Genomic DNA, 22,110 nt, shown 5'->3' with positions numbered 1-22,110 from the left:
TACAAAACAAAGCAGCAGTAGCTCCAGGAATAAATCACTGTTCACGTCAGCTTCGTAATCGATTGTACCCCCACTTTATTGTGTTTTGTGTGGTGTTCCTATCCAATCAACGATGTAAGGCCTTATTATGTTGGTTTTCATTGAGAAGGTGCATTATGAGCGGCCTACGAAATACCGAAGCGGAGACAAAATGGCGGCATGTTGTTTACGCCATGTGCAATAATCTTGGAGCTCAATGACACTCAGCTCGATGACGATGGCCCGCTACGGGCTAGTACTACTATCACTAATTCGTTTCAGTGGTAGTCATAACTAGGTCTTTAGGGACTACTCTCAGAAATTAGTTCTTAAAAATTTTACCATATTTCTGTGAAAACGATATCGGAAGTGTATGCTCTGTTCGCGATGACATCGCCGATGTATTTTGAAGTGGAGAATTCCCACAGTATCATGAGTATGTGCAGTGAATCGGCATGATTCTGTTCGCCTATTAAGTTTTATTTCTACGATTCTTTCATGAGTAAAAAGTAGACATTCTAAGCAATACAATAATGTCACTCCCATAAAAATTGATTGGAAATTGAGGGAGCTACGGCATTATGTTAGGCAACTAACGCTGAAAGGGTGGATGTCGTCCTGGGTGCCGACAAATGGTACCCAGGTTCGAGATCGACTGGACAATAAGCACCCTGGGTGCCATTACACTAGACAAACAGCACCCAGCTTCTTCTTCTACACTTTTCTATACCTACAACGAGGTTGGCCCCACGCTCACGGAGGTAACGTGTCACGATACCGCGCTCTAAAAACCTTTCTTTCATCAATTCCATCTTATTCAAACGGGGTATTCGTCTCTAAGGGGAGAGAGATAAAGAACCTATAGGCCTAAACGCGTTTTTTTCTGTTCATCTGTTCTTTTTATTTCGCGCACTGCTAATGCCGCAATTAGCACGGCGCGAGATAAAACGAGATTGCAAGAAACGTCCTCGTCCCTAAGATCCGTAAGCCAGGCAAAAAGAAGCTGGGTGCTGTTTGTCTAGTGAAAAGGCACCCAGGGTGCTTATTGTCCAGTCGATCTCGAACCTGGGTACCATTTGTCGGCACCCAGGACGACATCCACCCTTTCAGCGCAACTAACAGCGCTGAAAAAATACATTGCATACTGTACAATACCAAATGGCACATTTATAAAAAGCGCTCATTGGACAACGTAGGGAATCATCAGAAATGACGTCATCGCTGGTCTAAATAGAAAACTACGGTGGCGCAGTAGAGCACAAGAAAAGGTTTAGCATGCTAGCTTCAGCAACAAAACGATTTCTCATGAATGATTTACTTGATCATCATCAGCTTGTTTTTCCCTGATAGATAAAAAAATGATTTACAATTTCCATCAAAGTTTTCTATTTTGTGTATAGTCACGTTATTTAACTGGCAAGGAGCCAAGCAGTTTTGAATATTCGCGGGAAAATATTTTGTACTTGTAAACGAGGCTATGACAATGAGTATGCTCATTCATGGCATAAACTTCATGTTTCGGTAAATATTGTCATACGATGATTTCACCCGAATTATGGTCAGGATTGAGGAATGAACAGTGGCATAATTATGTCAACCAAAAACATTGGTACCGTAGTGAACGCAAAAGGATATCAAATACCATGGAGCATGCCATTTTCATGCATAATGAACTAAACACCGGGAAGATATTAATGATATTAACTCAGCTGAGCGCCAGGCCCTTGGGCCTCTTGTTACATCTTATGCTAAATGAAGTTTATGAATCAGTTACCAAAAGGAGATTTCGTGTATCGAAATTCGCATTTGTTGCTGCCCACGAACAATAAAGAGATTAAGATGATTCCGAGAACGAGAACGATTTCAACCGGGTGAAATCAAAAAGGGTCAACCTTTGTCTGCCAATTCCGTCCGTAACGCTGCAACCATTTGCTGCAGTAGAAGATTTGTTTGCAGCAGGTCATTTTAGTTTTGGCTAAACATTAAATTTCATGCAAAGGTTTTTTTCCAAATTTCTGCAGGGGGGTCAAAGATCGTTACGGACGGAATTCATAAGCAACTGAATTGTACTACTCGGTAGCAGGCGGTCACATTCTTGTTCAAGGACAAGAGTGGGTAGGCCTATAGACATTGTGAAAATTATTGTCATAAATATTTTGCCAGCATATTACACAGCTAGCTGAGAAGCCAGGTCAATAATAAATTCGTCTGTAACAAATCTATGTGTGATTACGTCCGTAACGTTTGGTTAAAGGTTGTTCCTCTCGAAGATTTTAACAGTCCCTGTATACTGGAGAGGCGGGAAAAAATCCATTGATAAAACCTCAACTAAGATGCATTCATCCGAGCACTTCAGCCAACTATTTTGGACACAAAGAAGTAAATTGGCCAATTAGTAGACGCTGGCTGTAGCAACCATTGGACTCAACAACCTGTCTACAGTCTCAACCCCTGCTCGAGCATATCTGGCATCATTTTTGTGCATGCTATCTAGCTGACCTCAAGTACCACAGAATGTAAACAAGAGCTAGGCCTTTTTCTTGGAGACAAGCACACTGAGAAATACTGTACCTATTTTCCTACAATTTGTATCTCTCAAAATCTAAGGCATCATGTGAAATTCTAGAGGCAAAACATGGTATGTACAATTATCAATATTTATAGATTCTATAGATTATCTTATTTCCAATAGATGATGGTTAACATCAGAGTTTTGAGGGTTTAAAGAGCTCACCTTTCCTAATTCTCTTAACCATGCTGGGTTTCCTTTGTCTCTGTTAGATTGTGAACTTATCATATGATACACAGATACATATCCATATATATTTCCTGCAGCTATATGCTGTTCTGTATTAACAGTTTCCTCAACTAGTGAGGTTATAATACATGCATGGTATGTATTCCAATGTTTATGTTTGATGAGGATTTAGAGGTACATTTGTGCCTTTGTGATGCCTGTGTAGCTACTGTTGCATGCATTCATGTATGCATTATATGTGTGTGCTTGGTACTCCTAAAATCACAACCAGGCTGAGTCATCATGTTTCTAATACTGTGTTTTCAATAGTTCATATATGTAATTGTACTGAGGATACTTTCATCTTGTATATTTTCAGTCTTTTACGGTGTTAATAAACATCAGTTTATCACATAAAGAATATTTTCGTCTCGAGTTACATGATGCGCTTACAGTAAAAGGCATCTGCATGAAGAGAACAAGCCATCCCTATAGTCCATTGTTGGTATAGCAGATGGTTCCCCACAGATGTAAAGGAGCCTACTAGACGACTCCACGATACCAAAGCCAAGGAGCTTGCAGTATACGGTACCTCAAAGAGTCCCAAGAGTCAGCGAGATATACATGATATCAACGACATCCGCCAAATGTTGTGTGTGTCCGATTAGTGATTATCAGCTTGCCGGAATTTCTTACGAAACCAAGAAGCTAGGTGCTTCATCACGAACCGCATTAAGTGAAAACTTTGTGAAACTGAGAGAGAATTGCCAATAGATTAATTCAAGAGACTGGTAAAGAAACAACTAACTGAAACCAACTGTGACCGTTTGAAAACTCTGGCTGCCAAATGAACATTCTGCAATATTCCAATTGACTTTAATACAGAGAGACATTATTCAATGAAATGAACTTTATGAACTTATTATAAACTTTCGTGGTTACAGTATGCACATTCAGAACAGCATACTCACCTTTATATGCCCCATGTATCATAAATGCTTTGTTTTCAGGTCATGTTTTCTTTGTCGTGACAGTAGGCCTATCCTTATGTCGTTTTAACCTTGCATTCCAGACGGTTACATTCTTGGTACTTGGTAGCCTCTCATTATTGGAGTATCCTCTCATTTAAAGAGTCAATTTTTGAGCTCCAATGATTGCTGCACTTCGTATGTTTTGTTTTGGAGGGGGGTTTTGAATATCGTGGTACATGTGTGCTGATTTGACTTGACCAAAGAAGAGTTCAGAGAAATTCCCTTAACGTTAGCGAATTTAGAGTTTAGAGTATCTATTGGTTCATTGTCTTATCACTTGCCACTAATTCTTTACCCTTAAGTCTAATTGCAGACGGACGAAGCAAACAATCATGAGTTCAGAGAAGGAAGAGCCTCCTCAAGCAGAGGTCATAATCGAGGCAGAGGTTCATACTCCACCTGTTGGTGAGACTGGTGAAAATGTCCCGACCGAGCAAGAGAATGAGGCCAAGGAAGCAGACCAAGACGAACCAAAATGGGCAAGCAATGAAGTGAAAAACCCAGAGAAAGAGAAAAAGAAAGAGAAAGAGGAAGAAAAAAGAGCTGTCGATGTTAATGAGGACACAGCAAGGCAGCAGCCTAGGAGATCAGAGAGACTGACTGATAAGGCCAAGCAGAGGGAAACAGAAGATCTCATTGATCATTTTTGGGAAAAGGCCAAGGAATGCAAGGTGGCTTCACGGTCTGCTGAAGACCTGGCAGCAAAAACTGCCCTACATAAGTTACCAGATTTCCAGCGGTCGTTAGAAGAGGACCTAAAAGAGCGCATAAGTGAGGTCAACACAATCTATAACAAGGTTAGGAGAGTGAGCAGTGGTTCCCCTCCCTCCGAAGTCAGGAGAGCTGTCGATGCTCTAAATGCATTGACAGCTGGTGCCATTGACTCAGTAAAGGGTGAGATTCCAGAGAGGCCTATCAGCCAATCAGGGTTGTCAATCTTTTCTAGCCATCACTCGCGCGCATCTACCAAATCTTCACTCCGAAGAGAATCTGCTGCACAAGCAGCTGCCCTGCAAGCGGAATTAGACGCACAGCGAGAAGAAGCTGAGAAAGAAGATGAACTAATCAAACTCCAGCTCGAAGAAGCCAAGCGCCGTGCCCTTGAAGAAGCTGAACAAGCAGCCCAAACTGCCCGAAGAGAAGCAGCTGAGAAGGCCAGGCGGCTGGAAATAGATGCTGAAATTGCACGAAAACGTCGTGAAATAGAGCAACAGAAAACAGCGAAGAAACTAAGAATTGAAGAAGCCAAACTTAGGGTCTTTGAAGAGGAAGAGAGAGAAAGTAGAGGGAGTAAAGCCAGAAGCAGACAGAGTCTGAAGATACATAACACAGTCAACTTTAGGAAAGAACAGAGTGAGAGAAGAGCAGACACAAGCTTGTCGAAGAATGGTAAGTATGTAGGCGTACCATCAGTGTCACAGTCCAAGATAGAGACTGCATTTCAGTTTCAGGAGCAAAAGGTTCCCGAAATTCCAACACAACAAATGAAGATAGAAAGTATTCCAAGAGTTGACGACAGGCTGACGACGTCTCCTTCCATGAACCCCACCGCTCCTGTATGGCACCCGCCAGCAACTGGGAATGACATAAGGATGATTGCTGAAGCCCTTGCAGCCTCTGTTACGTTAAGTCGCTTACCAGTCCCAGAGCCACCAGTCTTCAACGGGGATGCCTTATTATACCCAGATTGGAGAGCTTCATTTTCAGCTTTGATAGAGAGTAGAGGTATTCCAGGTCAGGAAAGAATACATTACTTGAAGAAGTATGTCGGCGGCCCTGCCAAGGAAGCTGTAAACGGGTATTTTCTCCTAAATACAGAAAATGCATTTGAGAAAGCCAAAGAGACACTTGAAGATCGATATGGCAACCCGTTTATGATCACTGAAGCGTTTCGAGACAAATTAGACGCCTGGCCAAAGATTGGTCCTAAGGACAGCAAAGGTCTCAGACAGTTTGCTGATTTTCTTCAACAATGTCAAGCAGCTATGACAGACATAAGAGGACTTGAGGTTCTAAATGATTGTCGAGAAAACAGAAGACTCCTGCAAAAACTTCCCGACTGGCTTGCTGGGAGATGGGGCCGTGTAGTTGCAAGATTGAAGGGCCCGACCGACTCGTTCCCACGCTTTAGCGAATTTGTGAAGTTTGTCAAGGATGAGGCAACCATTGCTTGTGACCCTATCACCTCCCTCACTTCCCTACGAGGCAACTCCGAGAAAGAACGAGACAAGCCGACCAGAAGCGCTGGGGCGAGAACTTTCACAACGGGTGGGCGAGAGGAAGGCACTGGTAAGGCAAAGTGTGCTTTTTGCAGAAGAGATAATCATCAGGTTCAAGAATGCAAGACACTGGCAGGAAAACCCCTCATGGAGAGGCAAGAATTTGTCAAGAGCAAGGAACTCTGTTTTGGTTGCCTAGGCCACGGCCACCAGGCAAAATTTTGCAAGCAGAGGAGTGTGTGCAAATCATGCAAGGGCAAACACCCCACCAGCCTCCATGAAGAAAGAAACTTCAAAAGGCCGAGTTCAACTCCAACCAAAGATGGTACAACTAAGAAATCTCCTAACCCATTTACAACTGAGGCGACAGCAAGAAATTTTTGTGGACTTTCAAGTAACAACATAGATTCCATGTCATCCATGGTAGTGCCAGTGTGGATCGCCGACCGGTCTTCCCCAGATGAGGAGCATCTGGTTTATGCTCTTTTGGATTCACAATCTGACACGACGTTTGTCCTTGGTGACACAACAGACTCCCTTTACAAAAGCCAAGAAGAGGTTCGCCGACACTCTACCCCAGTGGAGTTAAAGCTGACCACGATGACGTCAAAGGACAAAACAATTCCCTGCAGAAAGTTTCGGGGTCTTGTTGTAAGGGGATATGAATCCAGCATTAGGATAAACCTACCTCCTACGTATTCCCGGGACTTCATCCCAATGGAAAGGTCCCACATTCCGACCAGAGAAACCGCCAGACGGTGGCCTCACATGGGAGAGATTCTGGACAGAATCCCGCCACTGTTCGACTGCGAGGTTGGTCTATTGATCGGCTACAACTGCCCACAGGCGTTAGCACCAAGACGAGCCATCACAGGTAAGGGATCCGAACCCTTCGCAATTCAGACTGATTTGGGATGGAGCATTGTGGGTGGTGTCACCCCGAGAGAGGATTCAGGAGATGCCATAGGTCTGACCTGCCTCACTGTTTCAAGAAAAGTTCCAACAAACCTTCAAATACCCATTGGCTTACCCACAGAAGCACATTTTGTTCTCAGGACAAATGTCAAAGAAGAAAAATTGAAGGCCCAAGAAATAAGAGACATTTTGGAGTCAGACTTCCATGAGAGGAAGGATGATGGGAAGAAAGTATCACAAGAAGATATTCGATTCTTAGACATCCTAAACTCAACGACGCACCAATCTGAGGATGGTTACGTTACGATGCCACTGCCATTTAAGAAGGACAAGCCAAATCTTCCTGACAACAAGTCGGTAGCAAAAATCCGTCTTGAACACCTCCGCAGGAAGTTTATGAAGGATTCCAAATATTTCAAGGATTACCAAACATTTATGGAAGACATCATTTTGAAGGGGGAGGCCGAAAAAGTTCCAAATATTCAAGACAATGACGTTAAGTGGTATATCCCACACCATGGGGTGTACCACCCAAAGAAGCCAGAGAAGATACGAGTTGTCTTTGACTGTGCAGCAAAATTCCGTGGCACGAGTCTTAACGATCATCTGCTCCAAGGCCCTGACCAAATGAACACTCTCGTTGGGGTTTTGTGCCGCTTCCGGAAAGGACGCATCGCTGCCATGTGCGATATTGAGCGGATGTTTCATTCCTTCAGAGTTCGCCAAGAGGATAGAAATTATCTCCATTTCTTATGGTGGGAAGGAGGAAACCTCAACACAGAACCGTCAGAGTATAGGATGAATGTACACCTATTTGGTGCTGCATCATCACCAGGCTGCGCCATATATGGCCTAAAGTACATCGCCAATATATACCAAGACATCGGACTTGAGGCTTCAAAGTTCATATCGCAAGATTTCTATATGGACGATGGCCTGACAAGCTTTGAAGAGACAACAGCTGCCATCAAAGTAGTTGATCAGGCAAGAGAGATCTGCGCCAAGGGTAAGCTCAGGCTGCACAAGTTCACGTCTAACAGCCGGGAAGTGCTGGATTCCATCCCTGTTTCGGAACGAGCAAAAGACCTGATGAATCTTGACCTAACATTAGATCCATTGCCCATTGAGCGAGCCCTACGAATCCAGTGGAGTGCTGAATCCGATGCCTTCCAGTTCAGAATCACAATTCAAGATCAACCCCTTACACGTCGTGGGATCTTGTCAATGGTTTCATCTGTATTCGACCCCCTGGGATTTCTGGCGCCACTCATTCTGCGAGGAAAAATGATCCTCCAGCAACTTTGTAGAAACAACACCGACTGGGACCAGCCACTTCCCGATGAATTAAGACCACGGTGGGAGGACTGGAGGCAGGACCTTCACAACCTCAGCAACCTCAAGATCCAAAGATGCTACAAGCCCTCTGAATTTGGTACGGTCAAATCTGCTGAGCTACATCACTTTTCAGACGCATCCCTCACAGGATACGGACAGTGCTCATATTTGAGGCAAGTAGACATGCAGGGCCAGGTTTACTGCTCCTTGGTGATGGCGAAAGCTCGTGTAGCCCCACTAAAACCGGTTACAATACCTAGGTTAGAGCTGCAGGCTGCAGTGGTGTCAGTGAAGATATGTGATCTTCTGAACCATGAACTGGCCAACTCTGGGCTGAAGAACATTTTTTGGACAGACTCCAAGGTTGTCCTCGGATATATAAAAAATGAAGCCCGTAGATTTCACATCTTTGTGGCAAATAGAATCCAGCGGATCCATGAATCATCCAGCCCAGACCAATGGAGGTATGTGTCGACAAACGAGAATCCGGCAGATTTTGCTTCCAGAGGCTTAAAAGCCAATGAGCTGACGACCTCCAATTGGTTCCAAGGACCACCATTTCTGTGGAAAGAAGAGATCCCTGCTGAAAGTACCAGTCCACTGCTCATCACGTCAGACGACCCGGAAGTCAAAAGGGTCCAGGTCATGGCCACTGGAGCGATAGAGAAAACTGCCCTCCTAGATAAATTCACCAAGTACTCTGATTGGTCTAGACTGTAAGCGCTTACACTGGCCTTTCCTGTGGGCATACTAACTCATTAGGGTTTTATCATGAGAGTGCTTCGCTATTGTCCGTGCGCTCGAATACAAAGAAAAACGCTGTGCGGACAATGAGGAGAATACGTTATGAAAAAAGCCTATTCATAAGATTTGATTTACACATATTTCACTACTGGTAAGGATCCAAAGTCGTTATTCCTTTGCTATTGTCTCCTTGGTGAAGACCTCTTTAATTGGTATTTTCTATTTTTTTCTCTCCCTCCGTCATAATGAGGCCAGTAACATTTATCACTCTAAAAATATATATTTATTCCAAGCTGGTAAGTTATGGACGGAGATTCACGCTCAGCAGTACGTCGTTGTACCAAGATCGGCACTTGATATCTTGGTCATACAGGTGCCCAGTTGGCAGTACATGTATCTGGAATGTTCCTGAGTCACCGGGAGAGGGAAGGCTGGGACAGGGGCCTAGCCCAGCCCCCCCCCCCCGTGGCTTCGCTCCTACGCCCCTGTGCAGTATTGAATCAACTTTTCTATCTTAGCAAGTCTAACTGATTTCTCCCAAAAAACAGTAATCCTAAAGTACCTTATTTTGTCTGATTACATGAGAACTATTTATAGCAGACGAATACACATGACGGCCCGACTGACAGTGATCATCCCAGGTCGATAATTAGGGTGATCAGGTCGATAATCAGCATCGCTAAACACCACTTTTATTCGGTTTTACTGCAGATTCAGATCAGGAAGACGATTGGTCCCGGATCACAATCAATGGTCAGGGTCACAACCGACTGTCCACAATGATGACCGTTGATCAGGAAGACGATTCGTCACAATCACAATCAATGGTCAGGGTCACAACCGACTGTCACGATGATGACTATGTGATGTACTATTAGTAGAAGCACCTACCATATTTTTTTCAAATTTTTTGGACCAGTAATAAGGGAGAAAACGCATTTTTTCATTTTTGACCTTTGGCCCCCTGGTGGCCAAACCATGAAACATATAAGGCAGGGATTTGGTCTCTGAGTAGCGGTCACCTAGGGGTACTTGTGTACCAAGTTTGAGTTCAATAGCTTCAGCGGTTACAAAACGTGCCACCCATGTCTAACGACGACGGACGACGGACGACGGACGACGACGGACACTGCGTCATGGTAAAGGCTCACCACAGGTGAGCCAAAAACGCTCCTAGGTCACACTCTGTCATTAAAGGAGAAATGTAGGCCTTTACGATATTAATGTGCTCTCCACACACGCTGCCTGCCCCATACAGTACCCCAATCGATGCATGTATACACTGCGTTCATAACAGTGCTATATTTAGCTAGCGCTGTCTCAATGCATAAATGGGGGCCCAAGGTAGGGCAGTCCTTAAAGGTCCAAAATACTTTGAAAATGGTCTGACATTGCTTCCTTTTTGTTGGGCATCATACTAGGTTGACGTAACCTTGGCACGTTCATTCGTGCTTCGATCAAATCGAGTGAGGTTTGGTCCAGTTGTAGTCCAAATGGTTGCCGTCAAGGTGATATGACAGCAACCGAGATTCCTGAAGGTTATTCATGAAATTTGGGGCGATAAATATCAAAATTAGGTCTAGGCCTAGGTGTTTAGCAGTGGAATGCAGGCATTCTAAATTCCAGATAAAATCCAGTGATCACACAGCATTGGAAACTGTGTTTTCTTGGCTAAAAGTCAATGAGAGCCAATGAAAAAAGAAGTGCTTTTAGGCCCCGAAAAAATGCCCCATTTCCGTGAGAATAAAAGCAGGGGTGGGTAAAAATCGCCGGCCGGCGATTTTTAGAGACAATTGGGCGCGAAAAACCGATTTATATGCTAAATTTCGACCTTTTGGACCATTTTCCGGGAGGGGGGGGGGGGGGGGCCACCGCGCCAAAAAGCGCGGTTGGGAACGTAAGGGTTTTAATAATCAATTGAGAGTTTTCTGCATCGAATACAGTGCTCCTTTAAGAGCTGTGAAATTTCTAGTCACCTTATCTGTTTACAGAGAAAAAAAAACATGTTGCTCTATGCGACGTAGACTAGGCCTATGTATGCTACATGCAGTCGAGCCCCAAACCAGCGAGCTCATATCTGAGACATGAGCGCCCCCCCCCCCCCCCCCCCCCCGGAAAGGTGTGTAGCACATGACAGTACTCCACATCATTAAGCCCCTTACAGCGGGTAACAGCAACTTTTGATCCCCACCCCTTTTGGCGGGGTAGGCTACTTTTCAATCCCCACCCCTTACCCTAATATGCCGCAGGAGAGTAGCCTACGCGAATAGCTCTCAGGTTTGCATCTCCATCCTGGGAACCTGCAAATTCTTGGAGGGTCCACTTCGTCGATCAATAACGTGCCCAGGTTGTTTAGGATGCTAAAATAATTGGTCGGGTAGAGCTGTGGCTTTGATTTGGTCGTAGCCATTCTCTTAAATGGACAAGTGGATGCGTATGGGTACTCTCCCGAGGAATTCTCGGGTAGGCCTATAGCTGTGCAACTTTCATAAAAATGCAAATCCCCACCCCTCCCGAACGGAGGACAAAATTGCCAGCATGCCGACCAACTGTGGCGCGAAAATGCTCCGTGCATGATGAAATCTAGGTCGGGCACCATCAAAAGACGGCGTTTCTTCGTGCTTTTTGCAAGGTATTTCGGCCACAACTGTTGCAAAGAAAGGGCTAAAGTGCTAGTGAGGGTTTTTGGAAGGATTCCCGTGGGCTTTCTGCGGGGTCTGGTGTGAAATAGAGGGCTTATCTTGGCACCCGCGCGGGTCCCGCTGATGCGGCTCGAACCCCCCAGCCCCCCCCCCCCCCCCCCCGCTTACCCGCGATTTTTGGTACGGTGATGTGCTACACAACTTATAGGAAGTGACCCCCCCCCCCCCCGGAGCAGCCGGAGTGACTGACATGACTCAATGATTCAGATTCAGATTCAGAAAAAGTTTATTGTTCCATAAAGTTGTACAAAACTTTTTAGGGAGTGATTACAATAAACCAGGTGCAAATATAGTCAGAAGAGGAAAAGATGAGAGTCAGGGGAACCAGGATCTTTCTAATGGAATGTACATGGGCCCCTAGCGTGCAAAGAGATGGGTGGTGCTAATGAAACAAATACAATCAATCATAATTAATAATGTACACACACAATATTACTGGCTTCACTGCTTTCATAGAGATTACGAAAGAACAAGAAGCCCAAGGGCCTGGCGCTCAGCTGACACTCTGCTGCTTAGAATTTGATCCATCAGGAGCACTTATGTCATGACCCCTACATTTCCTCCCCTGCGGAGCTAACACATCAATTTCTCTAGTCTCTCTAGACTACTTCCGTGATAAACCCTCAGTTCCATCTTCAGCAATCAAAGGCTAACTGGTAGGGCCTATGCTTCTGAGATGACTCCTTCATTGTGCGGTACACGACTTCTGAGGACGGAGGGGGGGGGGGTACTTAGAGGATAAGAGTGATTCGAGGCAAGAGTTGAGGGGATGGAGATCTCAGGAGTAATTGGGATGCTGAAGGGGAAGGGGGAGTTAGGGCTTGTTGCACTGAGACCTGTGGATTGATGAAGAGGGACATGAAGCAGGGGTAGGATGGCTGAGAGGATTGCTTGGGCCTCGAAGTGTAGGCAGGAGTGCATGTGATGTGGAGGGGAGCAGAAGGGGAAGGTGAAGTCAATAAAGTGAGAGGGCAGGAATGAAGGAGAAGGGGGGGATGCTCAGTAAGGAGGAAAGAGGAGAAATGTGCAGTCCTAAGATCTGAGGAGTGATGGAGGGGGTGGAGGTGGAGCACAGAGTGAAAGATTGAGAGAAATGGTGAGGGATGGGAAGGGAAGTCAGGGGAGGGTTCCAGTACATAATTCTTAGCTTTAGTTATAACCAATGGGCAGATCAATCTCAGTGATGGTTGTTACCCGATGGTAGAAAGGCCTATAGAGTGAAGCCTCAGCAGTGCCCCCCCCCCCAGGGGACTTCTGTCCCTAGGCCTTGGCATGGCAGTAGGACCATATGAAAAAAAAGGGGAAAAAAGCTATCTGATGCTCACTTTTGAAGATTGTCTAATCTGCACGAAAAGTACAGGAAGTGATGGTATGGAGGCAGTAAATTCAAATGGGCTTATATTTTTACAAGCAGCTGGCTCCATCATGTGGTATTTTTTGTATAATCTTATAATACAATCATTTCCTTTGAGTGGCAGTTTGGAATCATTTGAGGTCTGGGGACTGCATATTAATTTGGAACCCTACTGATTTCTCGGAGGTCAAATGGCGGAAAATTCAACTTTCCCAGGTTCAGAAAATTTGGGGCACTAAGTCTAGCACTTTGGTCATGTGCTAGGGTTTGTGGTTACATTTTGCCCAGGGGTGTTGACACACGAACAGACGCCACTCTGAACCACTTGTATGGGCGGTTATTACCGCAAATAAAGACAAACCAAAGCAAAGACACTTGTGTAGCATATCAAGGACACGTAGATTGATACTCCTGTGTGTACAACATCAAAGACATCTGGACCATACACCACATCAAAGATAACGATGCGAAGTCAACAGGCGGCGCCACTGTAGATTGCTGGCGGCCGTATGCCTGTTGACGTTGTTGTTATTTGCCACCTCTCTCCTATGGCAAGCCGTTTGCTTCAAAAAGTCGAAATGATTTTTTTTCTAGTCGAAATGATTTTTTTCTGGTCAAGATATTTTTTTTCAAGTCAAGAAAAAAATTTGAAATTAAATTTTTTTTTCAAGTCGAGATATTTATTTTTCTTCTCATTAACTTATTGAAGTTGAATCAATTAATAAAAAATTCACTGCGAGAAAAAAATGATTATAAAAATAAAAATAGTCGCTTATATCAACAAAAACCTATAGTTGTCGAAATCGTTTTTACTTTTCCCAAGACGGTGGCGCCGCCTGTTGACTTCGCATCGTTATCTTTGATGTGGTGTATGGTCCAGATGTCTTTGATGTGGCACACATAGGAGTATCAATCTACGTGTCCTTGATATGCTACACAAGTGTCTTTGCTTTGGTTTGTCTTTATTTGCGGTAATAACCGCCCATACACCTGTCATTCTACACGCTCTGACTTTGTCAGCTGAGCTAAAAATTGGCAGAGAAGTTTGTTTAGCCCGGACCTCCAGGAATGGGATTCATTCAAGGTCTGAGTTGTCTCTTTTTGAATGAGTTAAATATAAACATGATGATTATTTGTGCCATCTGGGTGGAATAAACTTCAAGTGCCGTCAGGTCACGAAGCCATTAAATCACTGCCACATATTTGTTACTGACACCATTGTCATGCATCTATGCGTTGCCCGTGCACAGCCAAAAGCAATGGGCAGTGTACATGGAGGGAACTCTGTTCCAGGGATGTAGGCTGATGGTGTAGGCCTAGTGACACTGTGCTCTTTTATTTAACCCTCTTGGGACCCATAGTGTACGCACTGTAGAATAGAATAGAAAAGGCTTAAATTCCAGAAAGCACAATCTCGAAGCCCTGTTTACGGGTCAAAAGGGTACCGGTACCAAGACTTTTGATACCAATCTTGACAGTTTTGCTCAGACGGGGGGGGGGGGGGGGGGGGCTTCAGACGAAAGGGTCCAGTCTCAGGACTGCGATGGGGTAAAAATAAATAAATAAATTTGAAAAATTTGTGCAAAGTTGAACATTGATTATTGAATCAGAATATGGCCCCGCCTCCATGGCGTACGGAGGCCTTTGATAGGTACACCAAGCAATTTTTCGCCTCGACTTCACCAAATGACTACGCCATGGGGCTTATAATGATTCGGTCTAGATAGGTAACCGGAAAAACGCCGACCGACCGACCGACCGACCGACCGATTGACCGACTGACCAGCGAACCTACCGTCATATGCAGTATCCCTTTCGCTTTCTATAGCACATGTATCTGTGTAGTGCCCATCGCAATGGACGTGATGGAGTCCGACATGTCTGACAGCAGCAGGTCATGTGAAATGAAATTGTAAACAAGCGCACGTGCGCTGTTCAAATGACAACAAATGCATATTGCGCGTTGCAGTTCATGCATTGCATCGGTCGAGACACTCGAGTAGAAAAACTACAGTGCATAGATTAGGCCCAAATCATGTTTTTATATCCACCGACCATGTAGACAAAGCATATCTTCAGAGTATCGTTATCAGTTCCTTACCGCGTGGGCTCGTTTTCCCGGTATAATTGACTGGAGATGCTGCTGTCAGACACGTCGGACTCCATCACGTCCATTGCGCTGGGCACTACACAGATACATGTGCTATAGAAAGCGAAAGGGATACTGCATATGACGGTAGGTTCGCAGGTCAGTCGGTCAGTCGGTCGGTCGGTCGGTCGGTCGGTCGGTCGGTCGGCGTTTTTCCGGTTACCGTCTAGATACATGCAATTTGAAATATTTCTGCAAAGTTGAACATGCATTGTTGAATCGGAGCATGGCCCCACGTCCAAGAGGTACAGAGGTCTTCGATAGGTACGCCAAGCAATTTTTCACCCCAATTCCAACGAATAACTAGGCCGAGGAGGCTAATATTGATTCGGAATGAATAATTTTAAAAATCTGTGCAAAGTAGAACATGCATTGTTGAATCGGAGCATGGCCCCGCTTCCATGGGGTTACAGAGGCCTCTGATAGGTACGCCAAGCAATTTTACACCCCAAGTCGACCGAATCACTAGACTGATGGAAGGCTAATAGTTATTCGGTATGAATAATTTAGAAACATTTGTGCAAAGTTGAATTAGAGCATGGCCCCACTAGGTACACCAATAGGTACACCAAGCAATTTTTCGCCTCGACTTCACCAAATGACTACGCCATGTGGCTTATAATGATTCGGTCAAAATACATGCAATTTGAAATATTTCTGCAAAGTTGAACATCATGCATGCATTGTTGAATCGGAGCATGGCCCCACATCCATGAGGTACAGAGGCCTTCGATAGGTACGCCAAGCAATTTTTCACCCCAATTCCACCGAATGTCTAGGCCTATTATGTTTTATCCGTGTGGTCCATTGGAATAAGAATACGATCGATAGGTATTCTGGTTCAGGTGGTTTTAATGTAGAGATGAGACGGCTACAACATTGCTTGGCTCTGGTGGAATTGAAGCAACCCTAAGTATGTTAAGAAGATGCAGATATAGGCCTATTCCTTATATGGTCTTGTAAACAACTAGATCAGAGGTGACATTATCTTAAGGACAATAAGTCATCTGCTTGTTGGTAGATGGCAGTACTGTAGTGTGCAATGTAGCTAGGAAGCTGATAATAGAACATCCCCCTTATCAGAAAAAAAAGAGGTTTGACAGTCCAGAAGTCAAAGAACCAGTTATATAGTTGCACTCTAAACTATTCCACTAACTCTATCATGTCATATATATTGCATGTCTATTATAATTGCATAGTCCAATTTCGATGCAGTTGCATGTGACATTTACAAGGATAATTTCCTGATCTTGGCGAGTGTTCAATTTTTAAGCTTTACTAAAAAGAAATATACTAAAATGAAGCATGTGATTTTTTAAACTTTAAGTTTCGTTGTCTCTCGGTTATTAGCAGTTCATATTTATGATCTTATATTCCTTGTCACTAATGCGTAATAAAGTCTTTGAATCGGGATGGTGGTTTAATCCCTGATAGCTCGCTCCCAGCTACAACGTACGTTGTTATAGTGGTTGTCGGAGTTGGCTCTGTGGTCGTCATGACGGATACAGCCTATCCACAATGTGCATATGTACGTGGTTAGTCCAAGGGAACTTTTGCCACTTTGCAGTTCAGAGTTCAGGAGTAAAACTTAGTAATCTTACCGGAATGTTATAGTTATTTCCGTTCGTACTATCGTTTTCCTATTCCATTTGCTGAATTCGGATTAAAATTAACTTTTTTTCCAGGATCCACCCCTTTTCATGGCAGCCATGTTGGAATCTATTGTTCTCAGCAAGAGTCAAGTCTTTTTCCAGAGGGTGATGACAAAAGTTTATAAATCCTCATACATCCTTATGTGAAAGTCACTTTAAATAGCACCAAAAGTACTCTGACACCATGTTTTATCCGTGTGGTCCATTGGAATAAGAATAAGATCGATAGGTATTCTGGTTCAGGTGGTTTTAATGTAGAGATGAGACGGCTACAACATTGCTTGGCTCTGGTGGAATTGAAGCAACCCTAAGTAGGTTAAGAAGATGCAGATATAGGCCTATTCCTTATATGGTCTTGTAAACAACTAGATCAGAGGTGACATTATCTTAAGGACAATAAGTCATCTGCTTGTTGGTAGATGGCAGTAGTGTGCAATGTAGCTAGGAAGCTGATAATAGAACAGATTAGGCTAATAATGATTCAGAATGAATAATTTGAAAAGTTTGTGCAAAGTTGAACATGCATTGTTGAATCGGAGCATGGCCCCGCGTCCATGGGGGTACAGAGGCCCTCGATAGGTACGCCAAGCAGTTTTTCACCCCGAGTCCACCGAATGACTAGGCTGCTGAGGCTAATAATGATTCGGAATGAATGATTTTAAAAATTTGTGCAAAGTAGAACATGCATTGTTGAATCGGAGCATGGCCCCGCATCCATGGGATTACGGAGGCCTCCGATAGGTACGCCAAGCAATTTTACACCCCAAGTCGACCGAATGACTAGACTGATGCATAATAGTTATTCAGTATGAATAATTTAGAAACATTTGTGCAAAGATGAATTAGAGCATGGCCCCACTTCGATGGGGGTACGGAGGCCCTCGGTAGGTATGCCAAGCAATTTTTCAGCCCAAGTCCGCCGAATGACTAGACCGATGAGGCTAATAATGATTCGATATAAATAATTTGAAAAATTTGTGCAAAGTTGAACATGGATTCTTGAATCAGAATATGGCCCCGCCTGTAGTGTTTTGTGTAACACCCTGTGTATTGAGACCCGTGGTTCTTGTGTAGTTAGCGGAACATGAAAATAAAGACTGATAGATTGTTGGATTCAATTCTGTTTTAATCCGTTAATATCAAGTTAATCCTAACGTCACCGGTAGCTAATACAGTACAAATATGGCGACGAGTATCTAGTGAACCCATAGATGTGTTAATTTTTGCAAACCTAAGCCTAAAAGCAGAAAATGGCGGTAGCGTTAGAAGTGGCCCCACTTCCTAAATTGGACTGCACTGGTGAATTGGCCAATGTAGGGCCCCGGTGGAAACGTTGGAAGAAAGCATTTGAGTACTATGCTGTGGGAAAAGGTGTCACCCTGGCTGCTCAGAAGAAGGCACTTCTGTTACACTCTGCTGGTATGGAGGTACAAGATCTGTACGAGACGGTGCCAACTGTGCCATTTGTCGCTGGGTTTGAAGGTGAAGAGGATGACGTGTACAAAGCTGCCATTCGAAAACTGGATAGGTATTTCTTGCCGAGGTTGAATGTAGCTTACGAGAGACATGTGTTTCGACAGTTAAAACAGGAGGATGAAACGGTTGCCCAGTTTGTCTCACGACTGAAAAAGCAAGCCCTAAATTGCGAATTCGGGGATGAGGGGGCGAAAAACGAACAAATCCGAGATCAAGTTGTCGACGCATGTAAATCATCAGGTCTACGTAGGAAACTCTTACAAAAAGGGACTGAACTGACACTAGACAGAGTTTTAGAATTAGCTAGAGCAATGGAAGCTGTCGATTTGCAAATGAAGGAAATTGAAGCCAAGTCGGTGTCCGGTGAAGTCAATCGTGTGAAAAATGCCTGTGACGTAAAAGAGAAAAAGACATTAGCTTGTTACCGTTGTGGACGACGTGATGGACACCTCAGTAAGGACCCGTCATGTCCGGCAAAGAGCGCCACGTGCAACAAGTGCAATCTAGTTGGACACTTTTCCAGCGTTTGTAAGACGAAACAAGGATGGATGAAGAAGGGCAGAGATCCGAAACAGGGAAAAGCTAATCCGACGAAGAAGGGCAGAGATTCGAAACAAGGAAAAGTTAACCAGGTCAACGCTTCAAATGAAGATGACGAGTACGCATTCTTGATAGGGAGGAAAGGTTGCAGCCTGAATAGTGGTATGGTCGATGCAGACATCGGTGGAGTCAACGTTAGAATGCTGATCGATTCGGGATCAACTGCTAACATCGTGGATCGTGATACTTGGAGATACATGAAAAAGCAAAGGGTTACGTGTATTTCTGATAAGTCGAGTAAAAGATTGTATCCGTATGGTACAAAAGATCCATTGTCAACATTAGGGACTTTCTCAGCAGATGTGAAAATAGCAGATCATGAAGTGAATGCTGACTTTACTGTGATCGATTGCGCGGGTCGACCACTTTTAGGTAAAGATACTGCTGAAAAGTTACATGTTTTGAAAGTTGGTCCAAATGTCAACATGATTCAAACTGAGCAATGTAATCAGGGTAACACTAACAGTTCAACGTCAATGGGGATTGCCGAAATCAAGAAGGCATTTCCAGAGTGTTTTAATGGAATCGGTAAACTGAAAGATTACCAGGCAACCATCCACATTGACCCAAATGTAAAACCAGTTGCTCAGTCAACACGTAGATTTCCGTTCAGTACGCGTGGAAAGCTTGAAAAGAAATTAAAGTCACTTGCCAAAGATGATATAGTCGAGTCAGTTGAGGGTCCAACTCCTTGGGTTAGTCCGGTGGTGATTATTCCAAAAAAAGGTGATGACATCAGGTTATGTGTTGATATGAGGCAGGCGAACAAAGTATTATTCGTGAGCGTCACCCAATTCCAACTGTCGAGATTTTAGACAGGATGAACGGTAGTCGTGTGTTTAGTAAACTAGACTTGAAATCCGCTTTTCACCAAATTGAGCTAGATGAAAAGTCGCGTGAAATCACAACATTTTGTACACACGTTGGTTTATTTCGATATAAGCGTTTGATGTTTGGGATTAGTTGGGCTCCTGAAAAATTCCAGCACATCATTCAACAAGTTGTAGCAGAATGTGAGGGGTGCGAAAACATCCATGATGACCTAGTTGTACATGGTCGCGATACGGAAGAACACGATCGGAGACTGTTTTAAAGTGTTAAAGAAACTGGCTGAAAAGGGTTTAACGCTTAACGAGGAGAAAATCAAACTCAAAATGGCTGAATTAGAGTTCATGGGACTCATTTTCAGTGAACATGGGATTGCGCCAACCGCCGAACGCGTTAAGGCTGTTGTAGAAGCCCGCAGACCGCAGACCGCGTCAGAAGTTCGCAGCTTCATGGGTATGGTCAACTTCAGTGGTAGGTTCATAAAGAACTTGGCAACGATTGCAGAGCCCTTACGGTGTTTAACGAGACAGGACGAAAAGTTTGTGTGGGGTCCTAAACAGGAGAAATCGATCAAACAGCTAAAGGAAGCGTTAAGCAACACGGACTGTTTGGCTTACTTCCAAAAAGATGCAGAGACTGAGATAATCGTTGATGCTAGCCCTGTTGGATTAGGCGCGATGCTAGTCCAAAAACAGAACGGTGTGAAAAGGGTCATCAGTTATGCCAGTCGAAGCCTATCTCAAGTGGAGCGCCGATATTCACAAACGGAGAAGGAAGCTTTAGGGATTGTGTGGTCATGCGAAAGATTTCATGCTTATGTGTATGGTATACACTTTGAAATCGCCACCGATCACAAACCGCTCCTGTACATTTATGCGCCAAAATCCAAACCTTGTGCTAGAGTAGAAAGATGGGTTCTGAGACTCCAGTCTTATGATTTCACCATAAAGCACATCCCTGGAAAACAGATGGTGGCTGATGCGCTGTCCAGACTCATTGCTGAGTCTAAGCTTGAACAGACTGATGAAGCAGAACAATTTGTGCGTTTCATTGCGCAGGAGGCTAACTCCTATAGCCCTCAAAAATTCGTGATATTGAGCGCGAATCCGCCGCTGATGAAAAACTTTCAGTTGTCCGTGATTGTGTTGAATCAGGTCACTGGGAGAATTGTCCAGCTGAGTTTAAACCGGTTAGGAATGAACTGTGTGTCGTTGGTAAGCTCGTTCTGCGTGGCTGGAGACTTGTTATCCCTGAATCATTGAGGAAACAAACTGTAGATTTAGGACACGAAGGCCATCAGGGTATTGTGAAAACTAAGGAGAGACTCAGGTCCAAAGTATGGTGCCCCGGCATTGATCGTGACGCAGATAGAAAATGTCGCACGTGTCATGGGTGTCAGCTAGTCGGACGAGCTGAAAAACCAGAACCTCTAAAGCGCTTTGATCTGCCAAGTTCAGCTTGGCAAGATACCGCCTTAGACTTACTAGGTCCAATGCCTGATGGGGAGTACATTGTGGCAATAGTGGATTACTACAGCCGGTTCTTTGAAATAGACATTGTAAAGACAATAACCTCAGCAAAAATGATCGAGTGCTTGGAACCGATATTCACCCGTTATGGATATCCAGAGTCGCTGAAAACCGATAATGGGGCACAACTCAGGGGACAGAATACTCCCTGATCTTGTCTGGAACTTCTGGGTAGTCAACCCCAGTTGTTCTCCTTTAATTTTGTTGGTTTGAAGTATTATTATTATTATTATTATTATTATGATTATGATTACGATGATGATGATTATGACGATGATGACGATGATGATGACGATGATGATGATTATGACGATGATGATGATCATGACGATAACGTTGACGATGACGATGACGATGATGATGATGATGACGATGACGATGACGACAACGATGACGATGATGATGACGATGGCGATGGCGATGACGATGACGATGACGATGACGATGACGATGACGATGACGATGACGATGTCGATGATGATGATCATGACGATGATGATGATGATGGCGATGGCGATGGCGATGGCGATGACGATGACGATAACGATGACGATGACGATGACGATGACGATGATCATGACGATGATGATGATCATCATGACGATAACGATGACGATGACGATGACGATGACGATGATCATGACGATAACGATGACGATGACGATGACGATGATGATGATTATGACGATGATGATGATTATGACGATGATGATGATCATGACGATAACGTTGACGATGACGATGACGATGATGATGACGATGACGATGACGATGACGATGACGATGGCGATGTTGATGACGATGACGATGACGATGACGAT

At 44.2% G+C, this 22,110-nt stretch overlaps 1 protein-coding gene across 1 annotated transcript in view; it reads right to left on the bottom strand.

Annotated features, from left to right (window-relative positions):
- LOC135503564 (uncharacterized) overlaps positions 1 to 17,141 on the bottom strand; it is an 81,350-nt gene extending 64,209 nt beyond the window's left edge. The window contains exon 1 of the mRNA XM_064797168.1: positions 16,806 to 17,141. The gene's annotated coding sequence lies outside the window, so the exon portion shown is untranslated. The remainder of the gene's footprint in view (positions 1 to 16,805) is intronic.
- Between the last annotated feature and the right edge of the window lie 4,969 nt (positions 17,142 to 22,110).

Source organism: Lineus longissimus, unplaced genomic scaffold (assembly GCF_910592395.1).
Source record: "Lineus longissimus unplaced genomic scaffold, tnLinLong1.2, whole genome shotgun sequence".
Taxonomy (NCBI): Eukaryota; Metazoa; Nemertea; class Pilidiophora; order Heteronemertea; family Lineidae; genus Lineus; species Lineus longissimus.
This window is presented reverse-complemented; position numbering and strand designations above follow the sequence as displayed.